Source organism: Salvelinus fontinalis, chromosome 19, assembly GCF_029448725.1.
Source record: "Salvelinus fontinalis isolate EN_2023a chromosome 19, ASM2944872v1, whole genome shotgun sequence".
In the NCBI taxonomy this organism is placed as follows: domain Eukaryota; kingdom Metazoa; phylum Chordata; class Actinopteri; order Salmoniformes; family Salmonidae; genus Salvelinus; species Salvelinus fontinalis.
Window position 1 is genome coordinate 35,716,240 of NC_074683.1, and position 22,131 is coordinate 35,738,370.

Here is a 22,131-nt window from a genome sequence, read left to right on the forward strand (position 1 = left end):
CACACGCAGTAAGAAAGCGTTTGGAGAGAGAGCTAAATGAGGTTTCATGTCGTCTGGAGTCCCACTGGATGTGCCAGACTCCATTTTTGCTCTGCTTAGCTGCTCTCTCTGCCTCCTTGGTTCACCTAATAGGGAGATAAAGTTAATATGGCTACTTCAGGCAACTAATCAGGGATTCTTCTTGTGACTATTTCATGCTCAAACGCAGGTGCTTTAGCAGGATATTACAGCAATGTAACACAGGTTGAACTGCTTGCTACATGTTTTCTCTCATCTCTTGCTCTCAAAGCACCAGCATCTATTCTAGCCCACAACTTCAGAAAAGTGCATATTTAAAAATATGCTTTAAATATGACACGTTGTCAGTCAAAATAACTCCCTTAGACAGTGGTAATACTGCCTAGCTACCCTTCCACGTGGCGCTGGTCAAACGCCACGCCCACTAACGTTTCTTCTCCACGATGACTTCTGGAATGCCAACACATTCAAACCGATAGATAGAGCAGTGGAATTAAATGCAGGATGAATCGTCAGGCAATCGGTAGTAGCCAATGTTTTCAAAACAAAATGAATAACAGTGAGGGGGGAATGCAGTTTGCATGAGGTTTCTTCATTTGTCTTTTAAAACAAATCAAATCAACCTAAAATTGATGCCTTTAATTAAATCATTACTGCAGGCCATCTCATTGTAAACCTGATATCTACCATTACTGCAGGCCATCATCTCATTGTAAACCTGATATCTACCATTACTGCAGGCCATCATCTCATTGTAAACCTGATATCTACCATTAATGCAGGCCATCTCATTGTAAACCCGATATCTACCATTACTGCAGGCCATCACCTCGTAGTAAACCCGATATCTACCATTACTGCAGACCATCATCTCATAGTAAACCTGATATCTACCATTTTCACATGAAGAAAATTAAAAACATAATTATTTACGGCTGAAATTAAACTGCCCTACTGCTCCTCATACTTATACTTTACCAGTACTGCCAGTTAACATTCTTAACTTCAAATGGCTGCCTTATAACACTGCCTGTCAAGATCTGTCTACAGCGTGTGTAGCCTGTTGTCTGTGTATGTGTTAGTGAGTTTAAGCCTATGTTCAAAGGGAAGAGTGAGTGAGAGAGAAGAGTGGCAGGCAGCTAGATGGTGGCGGGTAACTCAACCGCAGCACCAGGAAGGCAGCAAAAGCGGATTAGCGTATCAAACTCTGATACAGCTCTGAGGCTGTGACAGAACAGCCCAAATACTCTTTCCCTTTTTGCAAATATCCCCACAGAAGAAACGCACTGTGTATCTCATCCACACCACTCATTTTATCTAGTGATTTGGTTCCTGCTGTGTTCTGGGCCCCAGGGGAGCGCTGGTGCAAATAGATTGTATTACAGAGGAGCGGATGACGATGCTATGCCTGTCTTTTACTTCCAGGTCAGATACAGGTGCTCATATATTCCTCATCTGAGGTGTAACATGAGGAAATATGTCATCAAATACATCCTGCAAAAAACACAAAAGTCATCAATATGTCCACTGAAATGTAAATGAAATGGGCCCTGGTGCTGACATTATTCATACTGTAGGAATATATCTACGCTCACAAAAACTATGTGCATAAGAAAGTGAAAAGATAATTAAAGAATCCCTGTTGAATTGGCACCATATCAATCCAGCTCTCCTGCATAGCTAGGCTACTTTCTGTTATAATACTGAATCTGCTGAATGTGAAAATGGAAAAAGATACCAGCCCTACAGTTTATTAGAGGATTAGTGTGAAGAGGTCTTGAGAGGTCCAACTGAAATAGGGAAGAGAAGTGTGACACTGCTTTCACGTTTCAAAGGGATGGTGTGTCCAAAGGAAACAAAGTAAAACAATATCTACAAAGGATATTGTGTAATGTTTCCAACAGTCAAAACAACAATGACATCATTTCCAGCCATTTCCATCAAAACAAGTATGTCTCCAGGTATAAAGCTATTCTCAATTCTCCATCATCCTCCACACAGGATTTGGACTCAGACACCATGACTAACCCATTACAGTTTAAGCCGGGGGGGGGGGGGGGGGGGGGGCCTACTAAGCCATAAGGAAATGTTTTAAGGTCATACTAAGTATCATCTTGCTATTTGATTTAGAAATTAAAGGCCCTTGACATAGTCCCCCATCACCCTCCACACAGGATATAGACTCATATACCAAGGTGATGTGGTTAACGTTCCATGTAGAGCTATTCTTCTGTTGGAGGGTACATTCTGTTGGCTCATTGTTGGCTCCCTATTGACAGTGGCACTGCATCCCTGACAGACTGTGCTCCAAAAATGTTTACGGACACCAGATGGACAGAGCGGTCCAGTGATGAGATTTCACTTGTGCGTATCGCATTAGTAATACAAATACATTTTAGATCAGTTTTTCACAATTCCTGACATCTAATTCTAGTAGAAATTCAGTTAGGATCACCACTTTATTTTAAGAATGTGAAATGGCAGAACTAAGAAATAATTATTTATTTCAGCTTTTATTTCTTTCATCACATTCCCAGTGGGTCAGAAGATTACATACACTCAATTAGTATTCGATAGCATTGTCTTTAAATTGTTAAACTTGGGTCAATGTTTTGGGTGCCTTACACAAACTTCCCACAATAAGTTGGGTGAATTTTGTCCCATTCCTCCTGACAGAGCTGGTGTAAAAGTCAGGTTTGCTGCTGGTGACTCTCTGATCCACCTCTACGCAGACGACACCATTCTGTATACTTCTGGCCCTTCTTTGGACACCGTCTTAACTAACCTCCAGACGAGCTTCAATGCCATACAACTCTCCGTCCGTGGTCTCCAACTGCTCTTAAATGCAAGTAAAACTAAATACATTCTCTTCAACCGATCGCTGCCCGCCCGCCCAAAATCACTACTCTGGATGATTCTGACTTAGAATATGTGGACAACTACAAATACCTAGGTGTCTGGTTAGACTGTAAACTCTCCTTCCAGACTCACATTAGGCATCTCCAATCCAAAATTACATCTAGAATCAGCTTCCTATTTCACAACAAAGCATCCTTCACTCATGCTGCCAAACATACCCTCGTAAAACTGACTATCCTACCGATCCTCGACGATGTCATTTATAAAATAGCCTCCAACACTCTACTCATAAAATTTGATGCAGTCTATCGCAGTGCCATCCATTTTGTCACCAAAGCCCCATATACCACCCACCATTGCAACCTGTATGCTCTCGTTGGCTGGCCCTCGCTTCATATTCGTCGCCAAACTCACTGGCTCCAGGTCATCTATATCTCTTTGCTAGGTAAAGCCCCGCCTTATTTCAGCTCACTGGTCACCATAGCAGCACCCACCCGTTGAATGTGCTCCTGCAGGTATATCTCACTGGTCACCCCCAAAGCCAATTCTTCCTTCGGCCGCCTTTCCTTTCAGTTCTCTGCTGCCAATGACTGGAACAAATTGCAAAAATCACAGAAGCTGGAGACTCATATCTCCCTCACTAACTTTAAGCACCAGCTGTCAGAGCAGCTCATAGATCACTGCACCTGTACATAGCCCACCTGTAATTAGCCCATCCAACTACCTCATCCCCATACTGTTATCAATTTGATTTATGTTGCTCCATTGCACCCCAGTATCTCTACTTGTATACTCATCTTCTGCACATCTATCACACCAGTGTTTAATTGCGTTATTGTAATTATTTCACCACTAAGGCCTATTTATTGCCTTACCTCCGTTATCCTACCTCATTTGCAAACACTGTATATAGACTTGTTCTATTGTAATATTGTCTATGTTTGTTTATTCCATGTGTAACTGTGTTGTTGTTTGTGTTGCACTGCGTTGCTTTATCTTGGCCAGGTCGCAGTTGTAAATTAGAACTTGTTCTCAACTAGCCTACCTGGTTAAATAAAAGGTGAAATAAAAACATTTATAAAGTTTAGGCATTCTTGCTCACACACGCTTTTTCAGTTCTGCCCACACATTTTCTTTCGGATTGAGGTCAGGGCTTTGTGATGGCCACTCCAATACATTGACTTTGTTGTCCTTAAGCCATTTTGCCACAACTTTGGAAGTATACTTGGGGTCATTGTCCTTTTGGAAGACCCATTTGCGGCCAAGCTTGAACATCCTGATTGATGTCTTGAGATGTTGCATCAATATTCCCACATAATTTTCCTGCCTCATGATGCCATCTATTTCGTGAAGTGCACCAGTCGCTCCTGCAGCAAAGCACCTCCACAACATGATGCTGCCACCCCCATACATCACGGTTGGAAAGGTGTTCTTCGGCTTGCAAGCCTCCCCCTTTTACCTCCAAACATAACAATGGTCATTATGGCCAAACAGTTCTATTTTTGTTTCATCAGACCTGAGGACATTTCTCCAAAAAGTACGATCTTTTTCCCCATGTGCAGTTGCAAACCGTAGTCTGGCTTTTTTATGGCGGTTTTGGAGCAGTGGCTTCTTGCTTGCTGAGCGGCCTTTCAGGTTGTCGATATAGGACTCGTTTTACTGTGGATATAGATACTTTTGTACCCGTTTCCTCCAGTATCTTCACAGGGTTCTTTGCTGTTGTTCTGGGATTGATTTGCACCAAAGTTCGTTCATCTCTTGGAGACAGAACGCGTCTCCTTCCTGAGCGGTATGACGGCTACGTGGTACCATGGTGTTTATAATTGCGTACTATTGTTTGTACAGATGAACGTGGTACCTTCAGGTAAATTGCTCCCAAGGATGAACCAGACTTGTGGAGGTCCTCACTTTTTTTTTTCCCTTCGCTGTTTTCTTTTGATTTTCCCATGATGTCAAGCAAAGAGGCAATGAGTTTGAAGGAAGGCCTTGAAATACATCCACAGGTTCACCTCCAATTGACTCAAAATATGTCAATTAGGCTATCAGAAGCTTCAAAAGCCATGACATCATTTTCTGGAATTTCCCAAGCTGTTTAAAGGCACAGTCAACATAGTGTATGTAAACTTCTGACCCACTGGAATTGTGATACAGTGAATTATAAGTGAAATAATCTGTCTGTAAACAAATGTTGTAAAAATGACTTGTGTCATGCACATAGTAATGTCCTACTTGCCAAACTATAGTTTGTTAACAAAAAATCTGTGGAGTGGTTGAGAAACGAGTTTAATGACTCCAACCTAAGTGTATGTAAACTTCCGACTCCAACTGTATGTCATACAGTATATTTTTTATGTAAAGTACTACCGTCGTTGTGGTGTTATTAATTCAACCTAAGGCTTGAGCTGCTGCTGTCCTGTTTTGGGAATGACCGTGCACATCAGACAAGTGTGGCAGTGCTGGCTGTCCGAGGAGGTTACCAGACATCACTGGTCATCACAGCTGTAAAAGTGAGTGAGCGTGAGTAACAACTTCCAAACGCTAGTTTTAATATCATGAAAATGGACTGCCACTTTCTTGCTGTTGTACTGCAGATCACTGTGTAATGTAAAGTGTACCACTCAACAGGAAGGGAAACTGTCTGTAGTTAGAGGAGTGGGGAACATTCTCAGAACATTATTGGGCAGTGTGTGTGTGTGTGTGTGTACAGGAAGAGAAACTGTCTGTAGCTAGAGGAGTGGGGAACATTCTCAGAACATTATGGGGCAGTGTGTGTGTGTGTGTACAGGAAGAGACGAATGCTGAAAATTGTCATTACAATTGTAGTATATTTGTGTTCAAGGCCAAAGACACAGGACAGGCACAGTACAAGCTTGCACCCTGTGGTAAGAAAAAGGATATTGATAGCTTAGAGATTTGGGTTCATATTCTCTTTGGCATACAGTCCAGAGTAGGGATGGGCACCGTTATTTCAATATCTGAACAGACGTTAGTATTTGATTACTTGCGAGAGTATTCATTTTAAAAAATGTTGAAAAAACAGAGGCCTATTTAAATAAATGCTTCGCTTAAAATGTAATTATCTGTGTGACATACAAGGATAGACCATGACATTAGACATTTTAATAAAACAATCAGTTATGAGTGCGCCAGTGGTGGAAAAGTACCCAACTCTCATACTTGAGTAAAAGTATAGATACCTTAATAGAAAGTTACTCAAGTAAAAGTGAAAGTCAGCCAGTAAAATACTACTTGAGTAAAAGTCTAAAAGTATTTGGTTTTAAATATACTTAAGTATTAAAAAATACAAGTAAAAGTATAAATATTTTAAAATTCCCTATATTAAGCAAAGCAGACAGCACCATTTTCTTGTTTTTAAAATGTATGGATAGCCCTGGGCACACTCCGACACTCAGACATTATTTACAAAAGATGCAATTGTGTTTAGTGAGTCCGCCAGGCCAGAGGCAGTGTTCTCTTGATAAGTGCTTGAATTTGACAATTTTCCTGTCCTGCTAAGCATTCCAACTGTAAAGAGTACTTTTGGTTGTCAGGGAAAATGTATGGAGTAAAAAGTACAATATTTTCAGGAATGTAGTGAAGTAAAAGTTGTCAAAAAGTACAGATACCCCGAAAACCTACTTAAGTAGTACTTTAAAGTATTGCTACTTAAGTACTTTACACCAGTGCCGGTAGCCTAAACACTTTTCACACTTATCTTGTTAAAGCTTGTTTACATTGTCACTGCAATAGGTTAACTTGCGCTAGTCTAACAACAAGCTGCGTGCATCACCTCTACTGAGTGGCGCAAACAAGCCCCCATTGAAGTAAAAAATTAAAATAAACATGTCTTTAAAACATGCATTTCAACTATCCGGCTATCCGAAAAAAATACTATGATACTGTTTGAATAGTGAAATAATTTCAAAATGTCCATCCCTAGTACATTGGAACAGAGGAGGTTCTTGCCTCTATGTCTAAGGAGGGCTGTTCATGAACAGGACATGCCTGAGGAGCAGCAACAAGAAGGAAATGCCTTTGTGATGAGGGGCAGCCAGATCCCCCATGCGCCTCACTGTCTCCTCCCCAACATCCCCTGACTTCAACTGTGACTCAGCTTGACTGTGCATTGTTCTCAGCTCTTGCAAATTAAAAATAAACTGCAAGCCAATATTGAGAAGTTTTTTAAAAATCTATGGAATATGGCAAAAAAGTTGATAATATTAATAAACTCACTTGAAATCCATTGTAACCAGTCTTCCTGAAACCTGATTATCTTTGGCTACCACAAATCTACTGAAAGCATGCAGTAAAGCAGGGTTCCCAACTGGTGGCCTGTGGGCCGAATTTGGCCTGCGCATGGTTTTATTTGGCCCCCCAAGTTCTCTGAGCAGAAAAAAAACAAACTGTAAAATGTTCATAGTTGGACATAAAAGAGAGTGTAAGACACCAGGAAATCACGTCCAATGGATTTAATTTAGGAAATCTGTTCCCAAGTATTTCCACACATAATAGAGAGATATACAGTGGGGAGAACAAGTATTTGATACACTGCCGATTTTGCAGGTTTTCCTACTTACAAAGCATGTAGAGGTCTGTAGTTTTTAACATAGGTACACTTCAACTGTGAGAGACGGAATCTAAAACAAAAATCCAGAAAATCACATTGTATGATTTTTAAGTAATTAATTTGCATTTTGTTGCACAGCACTTTTCTACCAACTGAGGTACTTAAAGCCCTTTATATTGTAGGGGGAAACTCACCTTGTCCACCATCAATGTGTAGCACCCACTTGGGTGATTCACAGCGACCATTTTTGTGCCAGAACTTTCACCACACATCAGCTATCAGGTGGAGAGGTGAGGAGTGATACTTGTTAATGCCAATTAGGAACGAGGGGGATGATTAGGTGGCCATGACACCAAGGTGAACACCCCTACTCTTACAATTAGCACCATGGGATTTTGAATAACCACGGAGTCAGGACACCCGTTAACGTCCCATCCGAAAGACGCCACCTTACGCAGAACAATGTTCCCAAATATAATCAAAATTGGTTTGAAAGTATTGTGTTTTACTCAAATATTACATCTGTTCACACTTCTTGCGGTCAATTTGCAGTGTAAAAATATATTATGTTCCGGCACCCCGACCATCCACTCAAGAAAAAGATGATGATTGAAAAAAAGACGCTGGAAGAGATGGCTGCCGTTTTACGTGCACTTAACCAATTCTGCTATTGTGTTTTTTTTTTGTACATAATGTTTCTGCCATCTCATGACCAAAAGAGCTTCTGGATATCAGCACAGCCTTTACTCACCTCGTACTGGACAAAGATTTTTTCTTTAACGAGTCGGGTGAGAAGGATCTACTTCAGACACCAGACAAGGCCCAAGTCCCCGTGATTCACATGAGAAAGAGATATCGGGGACGTAGGTTGGGGTGATGATTGATGATTGAAAGAAAGGCGCTGGAGGAGATGGCTGCCGACCAGGCACGACTCCAACACCATCATTAAGTTGGCTGACAACACAACAGTGGTAGGCCTGATCTCCGACAATGATGAGATAGCCTATAGGGAGGAGGCCAGAGACCTGGCCGTGTGTTGCCAGGATAACAACCTATCCCTCAACGTGATCAAGACTAAGGAGATGATTGTGGACTACAGGAAAAGGAGGATGAGCACGCCCCCATTCTCATCGACATGGCTGTAGTGGAGAAGGTTGAGAGCTTTTTATTTATTTATTTATTACACCTTTATTTAACCAGGTAGGCTAGTTGAGAACAAGTTCTCATTTGCAACTGCGACCTGGCCAAGATAAAGCATAGCAGTGTGAACAGACAACAACACAGAGTTACACATGGAGTAAACAATAAACAAGTCAATAACATGGTAGGAAAAAGAGAATCTATATACAATGTGTGCAAAAGGCATGAGGTAGGCAATAAGTCGAATAATTACAATTTAGCAGATTAACACTGGAGTGATAAATCATCAGATGATCATGTGCAAGAAGAGATACTGGTGTGCAAAAGAGCAGAAAAGTAAATAAATAAAAGCAGTATGGGGGTGAGGTAGGTAAATTGGGTGGGTAGTTTACAGATGGACTATGTACAGCTGCAGCGATCGGTTAGCTGCTCGGATAGCAGATTTTTAAAGTTGTTGAGGGAGATAAAAGTCTCCAACTTCAGAGATTTTTGCAATTCGTTCCAGTCGCAGGCAGCAGAGAACTGGAAGGAAAGGCGTCCAAATGAGGTTTTGGCTTTAGGGATGATCAGTGAGATACACCTGCTGGAGCGCGTGCTACGGGTGGGTGTAGCCATCGTGACCAGTGAACTGAGATAAGGCGGCACTTTACCTAGCATAGCCTTGTAGATGACCTGGAGCCAGTGGGTCTGACGACGAACATGTAGCGAGGGCCAGCCGACTAGGGCATACAGGTCGCAGTGGTGGGTCGTATAAGGTGCTTTAGTAACAAAACGGATGGCACTGTGATAAACTGCATCCAGTTTGCTAAGTAGAGTATTGGAAGCTATTTTGTAGATGACATCGCCGAAGTCGAGGATCGGTAGGATAGTCAGTTTTACTAGGGTAAGTTTGGCGGCGTGAGTGAAGGAGGCTTTGTTCCGGAATAGAAAGCCGACTCTAGATTTGATTTTGGATTGGAGATGTTTGATATGAGACTGGAAGGAGAGTTTGCAGTCTAGCCAGACACCTAGGTACTTATAGATGTCCACATATTCTAGGTCGGAACCGTCCAGGGTGGTGATGCTAGTCGGGCGTGCGGGTGCAGGCAGCGAACGGTTGAAAAGCATGCATTTGGTTTTACTAGCATTTAAGAGTAGTTGGAGGCCACGGAAGGAGTGTTGTATGGCATTGAAGCTCATTTGGAGGTTAGATAGCACAGTGTCCAGGGAAGGGCCGGAAGTATACAGAATGGTGTCGTCTGCGTAGAGGTGGATCAGGGAATCGCCCGCAGCAAGAGCAACATCATTGATGTATACAGAGAAAAGAGTCGGCCCAAGAATTGAACCCTGTGGTACCCCCATAGAGACTGCCAGAGGACCGGACAACATGCCCTCCGATTTGACACACTGAACTCTGTCTGCAAAGTAGTTGGTGAACCAGGCAAGGCAGTCATTAGAAAAACCGAGGCTATTGAGTCTGCCGATAAGAATATGGTGATTGACAGAGTCGAAAGCCTTGGCCAGGTCGATGAAGACGGCTGCACAGTAATGTCTTTTATCGATGGCGGTTATGATATCGTTTAGTACCTTGAGCGTGGCTGAGGTGCACCCGTGACCGGCTCGGAAACCGGATTGCACAGCGGAGAAGGTACGGTGGGATTCGAGATGGTCAGTGATCTGTTTGTTGACTTGGCTTTCGAAGACCTTAGCTAGGCAGGGCAGGGTGGATATAGGTCTGTAACAGTTTGGGTCCAGGGTGTCTCCCCCTTTGAAGAGGGGAATGACAGCGGCAGCTTTCCAATCCTTGGGGATCTCAGATGATACGAAGGAGAGGTTGAACAGGCTGGTAATAGGGGGTGCGACAATGGCGGCGGACAGTTTCAGAAATAGGGGGTCCAGATTGTCAAGCCCAGCTGATTTGTATGGGTCCAGGTTTTCCAGCTCTTTCAGAACATCTGCTATCTGGATATGGGTAAAGGAGAAGCTGGGGACGCTTGGGCGAGTAGCAGCGGGCCGGGCGGCGCTGCTGGCCAAGGTTGGAGTCGCCAGGTGGAAGGCATGGCCAGCCATTGAGAAATGTTTGTTGAAGTTTTCGATTATCACGGACTTATCAGTGGTGACCGTGTTATCTAGCCTCAGTGCAGTGGGCAGCTGGGAGGAGGTGCTCTTGTTTTCCATGGACTTTACAGTATCCCAGAACTTTTTGGAGTTAGAGCTACAGGATGCAAATTTCTGCTTGAAAAAGCTGGCCTTTGCTTTCCTGACTGACTGCGTGTATTGGTTCCTGACTTCCCTGAACAGTTGCATATCACGGGGGCTCTTCGATGCTATCGCAGTTCGCCACAGGATGTTTTTGTGCTGGTCGAGGGCAGTCAGGTCTGGAGTGAACCAAGGGCTATATCTGTTCTTGGTTCTGCATTTTTTGAACGGAGCATGCTTGTCTAATATGGTGAGGAAGTAACTTTTAAAGAATGACCAGGCATCCTCAACTGACGGGATGAGGTCAATATCCTTCCAGGGTACCCGGGCCAGGTCGATTAGAAAGGCCTGCTCGCAGAAGTGTTTCAGGGAGCGTTTGACAGTGATGAGTGGTGGTCGTTTGACCGTGGACCCGTGGCGGATACAGGCAATGAGGCAGTGATCGCTGAGATCTTGATTGAAGACAGCAGAGGTGTATTTGGAGGGCAAGTTGGTCAGGATAATGTCTATTAGGGTGCCCATGTTTACGGATTTGGGGTTGTACCTGGTGGGTTCCTTGATGATTTGTGTGAGATTGAGGGCATCAAGCTTAGATTGTAGGACTGCCGGGGTGTTAAGCATATCCCAGTTTAGGTCACCTAACAGAACAAACTCTGAAGCTAGATGGGGAGCGATCAATTCACAGATGGTGTCCAGGGCACAGCTGGGAGCTGAGGGGGGTCGGTAGCAGGCGGCAACAGTGAGAGACTTATTTCTGGAGAGATTAATTTTTAAAATTAGAAGTTCAAACTGTTTGGGCATAGACTTGGAAAGTATGACAGAACTTTGCAGGCTATCTCTGCAGTAGATTGCAACTCCTCCCCCTTTGGCAGTTCTATCTTGACGGAAAGTGTTATAGTTGGGTATGGAAATCTCAGAGTTTTTGGTGGCCTTCCTAAGCCAGGATTCAGACACGGCAAGGACATCAGGGTTGGCAGAGTGTGCTAAAGCGGTGAGTAAGGCAAACTTAGGCAGGAGGCTTCTGATGTTGACATGCATGAGGCCAAGGCTTTTTCGATCACAGAAGTCAACAAATGAGGGTGACTGGGGACATGCAGGGCCTGGGTTTACCTCCACATCACCCGAGGAACAGAGGAGCAGTAGGATGAGGGTGCGGCTAAAGGCTATCAAAACTGGTCGCCTAGAGCGTTGGGGACAAGGAATAAAAGGAGCAGATTTATGGGCGTGGTAGAATAGATTCTGGGCATAATGTGCAGACCAGGGTATGGTGGGGCACGGGTACAGCGGAGGCAAGCCCGGGCACTGGGTGATGATAAGAGAGGTTGTATCTCTGGACATGCTGGTCTCAATGGGTGAGGTCACCGCATGTGTGGGGGGTGGGACAAAGGAGGTATCAGAGGTACGGAGAGTGGAACTACGGGGTCCATTGCAAACCAAAACAATGATAACTAGCCTGAACAACAGTATGCAAGGCATATTGATATTTGAGAGAGACATACAATAAGGCATAAAGTGATTGCAGGTCATGATTGGGAGAGCTAGCTAAAACAGCAGGTCAGATAACAGCAGCTAGTTGGCTAACACAGCAACAGAAGGTAAAAAATGGCGACGACTGGGCAGAGAGGGTCGGATTAACTACACACAGATCCTGAGTTAAGGCACAGAGCCGACAGATAAAACACAAATAAACAGAATGGAGTACCGTGAATTAATGGACAGTCAAGCAGGCATAAGCTATGTAGCCAAGTGATCATAGTGTCCAGGGGCCAGCCGTAGATGAAGTAGTGAGGCCTCCACTAAGCTAGCCCGCGGCGTTTAAAGTTAGTAGCCCGGGGGGGTGGTCTGCTCAGACGGAGGCCGGTTGAGGGCACAGCGGATGGGGTATTTGTCTGCAGACCAGACATGGTCGTGTCGACAGAGAATCCAAGCCGGATGGCGGTGGCGAAAGAGAGGTTGTGAGTTGTAGAATTGTGTTTGCTAACTGGTGCTAGCTTCGTGATTCAGACAGCTAGTCATGGGTAGCAAGCTAGCAGAAGATGGAGGTCTGTTTTTAGCCACGCCGTGCAATTCCGTCGGTAGATTAGTGGGGTTCCGTGTGGTAGAGGGGACCAATCCAGTTGTCAAAATAGTTATAGTGGCCTAAGAAGATTGTTCGATAGACCTGTTCAGATAGCAGCCGATATGCTCAAGACAGCTAACGATTAGCGGGCCGCAGTTAGTATATGGACGTTCAGGTTACGTCGCGATGGAGGGGCCGGTTGAAATACTCCCTCTGGCAGATAACGTCGGTATCCCAGTCGTGAAGGCCCGGTGGGGCTCCGCATCGGCAGTAAAACGGGTCCGGATAGGTGATTGTAGCCCAGAAGTGGCTGATGGCACTCTTCAGCTGGCTAGCTCCGGGATAATTGGTGTTTGCTCCGGAATTGATGTTAGCCGATGGTCACTCGGATAGCAGCTAGTTAGCTGCAAGATCCAGGTGTAAATGTCCAGAGCTTGCGGTAAAAATCCGGGGATATGGAGAGAAAAATAGGTCTGGTATGCTCTGGTCTGAGTCGCGTTGTACAAAACTGGCAATAGTTTTCCGAGCTAAAGGATAGCTGATGAGCGCTAGCTGTGGTTAGCTGAACTATTAACGTTAGCTACTAACGTTAGCTTGTGAGCTGGCTAACTTCTGGTTAGCTTGTTAGCTTCTGTTGTAGATTTCGGATACGAGGTGAATAATACTTTTGAGGAAGAAAAAAAACAGATCCGCACCACATTTGGTGAGGTGGGTTGCAGGAGAGTGTTTTGAAGTTGAGTTTTTAAGAAGAAAATAATATATATAAAAAAGATATGCGAAGAAAAATATATATACACGGGACAAGACGAGGACAATGGACATCTGACTGCTACGCCATCAAGTTCCTTGGTGTCCACATCACCAACAAATTATCATGGTCCAAACACACCAAGTCGGTCGTGAAGAGGGCACGACAAAGCCTATTCCTCAGGAGACTGGAAAGATATGGCATGGGTCCTCAGATCCTCAAAAGGTTCTACAGCTGCACCATCGAGAGCATACTGCCTGGTATGGAAACTGCTCGGCTGCCGAGGGAAGTGCGTATGGCCCAGTACATCACTGGGGCCAAGCTTCCTGCCATCCAGGACCTCTACACCAGGCGGTGCCAGAGGAAGGCCCTAACAATTGTCAAAGACTCCAGACACCCTAGTCATAGACTGTTCTCTCTGCTACCACACGGCAAGCAGTACCAGATTGCCAAGTCTAGGTCCAAAAGGCTTCTTAATAGCTTCTACCCCCAAGCCAGAAGACTCCTGAACAGCTAATCAAATGGCTACCAAGACTATTTGTATTGTAACCCCCCCACACACATTTACGCTGCTGCTACTCTCTGGTTATCTATGTATAGTCACTTTCTCTGTACATATTACCTTGACTAACTGATGCCCCCACACATCAACTCTGTACCGGTACCCCCTGTATATAGCCTCGCTACTGTTATTTTACTGCTGCACTTTAACCATTTGTTATTTTTATTTTTTACTAAACACTTATTTTTCTTAAAACTGCATTGTTGGTTCAGGGTTTGTCAGTAAGCATTTCACTGTAAGGTCACACATGTTGTATTTGATTTGGTCCCTGCACTAAAGAATAGGTGTTATCCCAGAGGTGAATGTTTCAGCAGCGGTCTAGACTCCTCGGTGTCGTGAGTTTTATAACCACCCTGTGGTCCTTATAGCCTGCAGATAAACGGTGGTCTAGGAGACCATACAACCTTCTACAAATTTAGCTCCAACATAATACAGAGACACTCTTCATGACACTATGTGTGGCTCTATTGACTATTGGCCAGTCAAAGATAATGTAATCAAAGACCAATGTTGACGGAGAACCATAACAGAAGCCTCACTGTGTACATTGACTGATTCTGATGACAGCATCAGATTCTAGATTCTTCAGTGACATCATCTGTCTCACATGGTACTAAGATTCGTTTACAGCCAGTGAAGAGATTTGAATGGGTTGGTAAACATTTGTCTAATAGCCCGACATTTCTATGCATGCAAACGTCTGTCTTGCAAATCACACATGGAAATACAATTTCCTTTCAACACTTTAACTGAAGATGCATTAAAACTATGTTGTGGTTGTGTATCACAATGCAAAGAGTCTAAAACTGGCATTATGCCTTATTAAATGGCTGTGGAAAACCTCTACTAGCTTTGGCTATCCCTCTCCACTTCATTCACTTGAAAGCTTTGAACATAAATATTTCATTGTAAATTGGCACAAGGGATGAAGTGAAAAGGAATCATTCTTTCGATAAAAAAAAATAGGGTGTCTTCCAACTGTCAATGCAGGCTTTATAAAATCAGACATTTCAGTAGAATTCTCATCACATTGCTAGTCTCACCATGAAGTATGAGGAATGCCATGGTAACATTGGAATCCAAAGGGAAATGTAGCCTCTGGTTTCACTTCCTAATCTCTTTCTAAAAGACACTGCATGTTCGAGGTTATCAACAACACTGGTTGTACATTCGAGACTCAGAATTGGAACACCCAAGAGCTGATGGGATAATGTTACACAAATAACGCTGATGGGCTAATGTTACACAAATAAAGCTGATGGACTAATGTTACACAAATAAAGCTGATGGACTAATGTTACACAAATAAAGCTGATGGACTAATGTTACACAAATAAAGCTGATGGACTAATGTTACACAAATAAAGCAGATGGGCTAATGTTACACAAATAAAGCTGATGGGCTAATGTTACACAAATAAAGCTGATGGGCTAATGTTACACAAATAAAGCTGATGGGCTAATGTTACACAAATAAAGCTGATGGGCTAATGTTACACAAATAAAGCTGATGGGATAATGTTACACAAATAACGCTGATGGGCTAATGTTACACAAATACCGCTGATGGGCTAATGTTACACAAATAAAGCTGATGGGCTAATGTTACACAAATAAAGCTGATGGACTAATGTTACACAAATAAAGCTGATGGACTAATGTTACACAAATAAAGCTGATGGGCTAATGTTACACAAATAAAGCCGATGGGCTAATGTTACACAAATAAAGCCGATGGGCTAATGTTACACAAATAAAGCCGATGGGTTAATGTTACACAAATAAAGCCGATGGGCAAATGTTACACAAATAAAGCTGATGGGTTAATGTTACACAAATAAAGCCGATGGGTTAATGTTACACAAATAAAGCCGATGGGCAAATGTTACACAAATAAAGCCGATGGGTTAATGTTACACAAATAAAGCCGATGGGTTAATGTTACACAAATAAAGCCGATGGGCTAATGTTACACAAATAAAGCCGATGGGCTAATGTTACACAAATAACGCCGATGGGCTAATGTTACACAAATAACGCTGATGGGCTAATGTTACACAAATAACGCTGATGGGCTAATGTTACACAAATAACGCTGATGGGCTAATGTTACACAAATAAAGCTGATGGGCTAATGTTACACAAATAAAGCTGATGGGCTAATGTTAAACAAATAAAGCTGATGGGCTAATGTTAAACAAATAAAGCTGATGGGCTAATGTTAAACAAATAAAGCTGATGGGCTAATGTTACACAAATAAAGCTGATGGGCTAATGTTACACAAATAAAGCTGATGGGTTAATGTTACACAAATAAAGCTGATGGGCTAATGTTACACAAATAACGCTGATGGGCTAATGTTACACAAATAACGCTGATGGGCTAATGTTACACAAATAAAGCTGATGGGTTAATGTTACACAAATAAAGCTGATGGGCTAATGTTACACAAATAAAGCTGATGGGCTAATGTTACACAAATAAAGCTGATGGGCTAATGTTACACAAATAAAGCTGATGGGTTAATGTTACACAAATAAAGCTGATGGGCTAATGTTACACAAATAACGCTGATGGGCTAATGTTACACAAATAACGCTGATGGGCTAATGTTACACAAATAAAGCTGATGGGTTAATGTTACACAGATAAAGCTGATGGGTTAATGTTACACAGATAAAGCTGATGGGCTAATGTTACACAGATAAAGCTGATGGGCTAATGTTAAACAAATAAAGCTGATGGGCTAATGTTACACAAATAAAGCTGATGGGTTAATGTTAAACAAATAAAGCTGATGGGCTAATGTTAAACAAATAAAGCTGATGGGCTAATGTTAAACAAATAAAGCAGATGGGTTAATGTTACACAAATAAAGCTGATGGGCTAATGTTACACAAATAAAGCTGATGGGCTAATGTTACACAAATAAAGCTGATGGGTTAATGTTACACAAATAAAGCTGATGGGCTAATGTTACACAAATAACGCTGATGGGCTAATGTTACACAAATAACGCTGATGGGCTAATGTTACACAAATAAAGCTGATGGGTTAATGTTACACAGATAAAGCTGATGGGTTAATGTTACACAGATAAAGCTGATGGGTTAATGTTACACAAATAACGCTGATGGGTTAATGTTACACAAATAAAGCTGATGGACTAATGTTACACAAATAAAGCTGATGGACTAATGTTACACAAATAACGCTGATGGGTTAATGTTACACAAATAAAGCTGATGGACTAATGTTACACAAATAAAGCTGATGGGTTAATGTTACACAAATAAAGCTGATGGGCTAATGTTACACAAATAAAGCTGATGGGTTAATGTTACACAAATAAAGCTGATGGGTTAATGTTACACAAATAAAGCTGATGGGTTAATGTTACACAGATAAAGCTGAGAGAAAAGTTGCCTATGTAATCCAGTCAATACACCCCTGTGGAGATGGGCACTAGAAACATGGACACCATCAAACAGAAGCCACTAGAGGGATCGGCCTCCTCCATCTTAAGAAATCACTGTTGATTAGAACTGTTCAACACTTAGAGAACACAATCACTTACAACCCATGCTGAATGGAATGATACAGAATGACCCAACCAAACCTCTAGTATGAGTGACACTTGGCAATAAGTGGCTATTATCCATGAGTCAGACAGGGTCCCAGGGTGCCCCAGGGCCAACAAAGCTGCCCTGTCTGATTCCAATTGTGCCAGCGTGCCCTCTGTTGTAAAGGACGGTGTAACTAACCAGCTGGACCCAGCACTAATGTCCACAGGGAGAGTGAGGAGAGAGAGAGTGCGGAGAGGCACGTTCTCACTGTGGGAGCAGCTTATCTAGAATCACATGCACATTCACTCACACAATGAACTCCATTTAAATCATTTGTCACTCAAGAGGGAGCTCTGAAAGATGGAAAAATTAGTTATGCTTTGGCAGAGGCTTCGTATTATACAAGTGACCTGAGAAATAGCAGAAAGTAGGCAAAGGCTTTGGTATTACACAAGTGACCATTGGTGCGGCTGGCTTCCGGGTTAAGAGGGCGGGTATTAGGAAGTGCAGTTTGGCGGGTCCTGTTTTCGGAAGATGCATGACTCAACCTTCGCCTCCCGAGCCCGTTGAAAAATTGGGGAGAAAAAAAAGGAGTAAAAAATGTCAAGAAAAAAACGACTGATCTCCATGTCACCCGTTAGTGCACTAAGACGCTCTGCCCCGGCTGACTACATAAAACATACACGGACTAACCAAGTCCATGCATTATTCAATATGAACTTCAGTCCAAGTAAAAGAGCAAGACTCTTATCAGGCCCACAAACTGAAAAACATTTTAATTTATTAAAATAGATCACCGTGTTGTGCAAAAACATGGGTTAATGTTGCTCCAAGATATCAGTTATTTATTTTATACTGAAACAAAATCTAAAACGCAACAATTTCAATGATTTTACTGAGTTACAGTTCATATGAGGAAATCAGTCATTTGAAATGAATTAGGCCCTAATCTATGAATTTCACGAGTGGGAATAAAGATAAGCATCTTTTGGTCAAAGATACCTTAAATGGGCCTCAGGATCTTGGCACAGTATTTCTGTGCATTAAAATTGCCATCGATAATATGCAATTGTGTTCATTTTCCGTAGTTTATGCCTGCCCATTCCATAACCCTACATGCCAACCATACACGTGGTTTGCGGTTGTGAGGTCGGTTGGACGTACAGCCAAAATCTCTAAAACGACGTTGAAGGCGGCTTATAGTAAAGAAATTATCATTAAATTCTCTGGCAATAGCTCTGGTGGACATTCCGGCAGTCAGCATGCCAATTGCACGCTCCCTCAAAACTTGAGACATCTGTGGCGTTGTGTGTTGTGGGAAAAACTGCACATTTTAGAGTGGCCTTTTATTGTCCCCTGCACAAGGTGCACCCGTGTAATGATCATGCTGTACAACCAACTTCTTGATATGTCACGCCTGTCAGGTGGATGGATAATCTTGGCAAAGGAGAAATGCTCACTAACAGGGATGTAAACAAAAGTGTGCACAAAATGAGAGAAATAAGCTTTTTGTGCATATGGAACATTTCTGGGATCTTATATTTCAGCCCATGAAACATAGGATCAACACTTTACATGCTGCGTTTATATTTTTGTTCACTGTATAAAGATGAATGAACAGCTGTGCAAAATACATTTGTAGAGATTTTGTACTAATTATGAAGCTTGAAGGTGACTGACAGTATGATCGGAAAAGCATTTGAGATTATATACCGTTCCGCAGGCAGATTTTAAGTACGCACTTTAAAGGCTAATTATTATACTCCCAGGTATAATTACGTGAATAAGGTATCTTTTTTTTGAGTTTGAATAAATTAGCAAAAATTCAAGAATTACTGTTTTTGCTTTGTCATTGTGTGTGTACATTGATGTTTTTTTAACTTAATAATTTGTAATGCAGCTTGGATAAAGTAAAGAGAACAGAATGAGGGAATCAGATTCATCTGAGCGGGCATATTTTTTCACCGGGTGAAAGTTGACTGAATTAATTCTGGAACTAGGGTGCCATTAAAATAACATGAAATTGATTAGAAATACAGTGCAGACATTGTTAATGATGTAAATGACTATTGTGGCTGGAAACAGCTGATTTTGTATGGAGTTCCTCTGTCCAGTGTCCAGTGTCTATAATTCCTATAATAACTACAACCTAAAACTTCTTACCTGGGAATATTGAAGACTCATGTTAAAAGGAACCACTAGCTTTCATATGTTCTCATGTTCTGAGCAAGGAACTTAAACGTTAGCTTTCTTACATGGCACATATTGCACTTTTACTTTCTTCTCCAACACTTTGTTTTTGCATTATTTAAACCAAATTGAACATGTTTCATAATTTATTTGAGGCTAAATTGATTTTATTGATGTATTATATTAAGTTAAAATAAGTGTTCATTCACTATTGTTGTAATTGATATTATTACAAATAAATAAAATAAAAATCGTCCGATTAATCGGCATCTGCTTTTTTTGGTCCTCCAATAATCGGTACCTGCGTTGAAAAATCATAATCGGTCGACCTCTACCAGACACTGACTATTACTTTTGATTTTGACCCCCCTTTGATCAGGGACACATTATTCAATTTCTGTTACTCACATGTCTGTGGAACTTGTTCAATTTATGTCTCATTTGTTGAATGTTGTTATGCTCATACAAATATTTACACATGTTAAGTTTGCTGAAAATAAACACAGTTGACAGTGAGAGGATGTTTATTTTTTTGCTGAGTTTACATCGACCAAAGTGATGATGCTGAATGTGGCTGCTATGAAAGAACTGTGTGCGCACGCAGATGATTAGGGGTGTATTTCTCTCCCACCGATTCTGTTGCAAAATGTTTCTTAAACAGAAGCAAACGGAATGAAACGGGGAGGGGCCTATATTAATTTGTCCAATAGAAACTCTCATTTTAACTGTTTGGACTAATGTTTACACACAAGATCAGCTCGATACAGGCAAGAGTATACAAGGCATTATTGATCGTGTCACCTTGATTACTCCAATTTATCTCTAGACCTGTTCACCTAAATTATAAACGTTCAGTTGTAGGCTAGGTTGTAGCAAGCACATGATGGGTATATGGCATATTCGAGTAGCCTTGAGCTGGGTGAATGGAATATGAATGACAGTTATCCAATATATTGTGATAGAAATAAGGCCATGATCATTAACAAATCGTCCTCCCTAATCTTGATCGGCACCGACTGTCACTGCATAACATCAATGTTACGAATGCACCACTCTTAAAACATTTTAAATTGTTGTGTTCAATAGGTGATGGAGAGTGGAGACAATTTCGACAATTTATGACTGCTATTACTCAAGGCAAAACTGTTTTTATAATTGGCAGCAAAACTTGTGTGGAGGCAGAGAGATATAGTGATTTATAGGGTGCATGACGTGGTAAGAAGAAACAATGTAGGTAGAGCTACAAATTAGCACCGCAAAGACAGAAAAACCCACCCACCTTTAGTCAGCTAAGTGGCTGCACTCCCCTTCGGCTCGTAAAAATATCCAACCATTAAAATGACAATAGTTTCTATTAAAATAACATCACAACTACGGTCTCCATTCTGGATTTTGAAAAAAAAGTTATTCATAAATGAGCTAATGAGGTTCCTAAACTATGAGAACGCAACTACATCATGCAAACTGTTTTGTCGACGCGAGCACTTATGTTTGGATGAGAGCATAAGTTTAACATTTGAAAACATGGGAATAAGAACTTTTAAATCTTACCTCACCTAGTAAAAGTCCCTTAAATAAATCCTTTGGAATAAATGCATCAAACGAGCGTAGTTTTGCGAGTTCCGACTATCCAGTTGTAGTCCTTTGTGAATCTTGGGCGATGGGAAGAGAGAGCGAGAGCAGGACCCTGCTGATGTCACCGCGAGGGAGGGGCATGGATCAGAGTAGTTTCATATGGATATGATGTCATTTTAGGAGTTTCAGATTACTTTTCACTGTACTGTAATGTCATTTTAAAAAATCTAATAGACTGGCCTACTACTCTCATTCTCATCATACCTCACTGTTTGAAAATACCACGTAAGAGATTTGTAAGATCAATAGGCATATAGTTCTCATAAACAGACCCGTTGAATGTCAAAATCAGATGGACAGCAGGACTTTATCAGGAGCTAGAGCCTATCTATGACTGGTCTTGGTAATGGCTGGTTGCATTTTATTCTCAGTGAATCACACCATCCAACCAATATTCATGTATTTTATGCAAGAGAGGAGAAGAAACAGGTTCTTGGAAGTTTTAAGTAATTCCATTAGATAACATACTTGATTAGTTTGACTATTTGTTTGCAGTGTAGGCTAGGATATTGTTTATTGCTAACCATTAGTGGGTTTATGGGAAGGTGGGAGTGAGGATAGTAGGAAGGAAGGGTAGCCTACCCATGGCCGGATTACCGATCAGGCAT

At 41.9% G+C, this 22,131-nt stretch overlaps 1 protein-coding gene across 2 annotated transcripts in view; it reads right to left on the reverse strand.

Annotated features, from left to right (window-relative positions):
* Window positions 1–21,581, reverse strand: part of LOC129816670 (SH3 domain-binding protein 4) — an 82,814-nt gene extending 61,233 nt beyond the window's left edge. The window contains exon 1 of one of the 2 annotated variants that reach the window (XM_055871430.1): window positions 21,445–21,581. The gene's annotated coding sequence lies outside the window, so the exon portion shown is untranslated. Of the gene's footprint in view, window positions 1–21,439 lie in introns of both variants that reach the window. The other variant, XM_055871431.1, reaches the window with a different exon arrangement.
* Window positions 21,582–22,131: the final 550 nt, after the last annotated feature.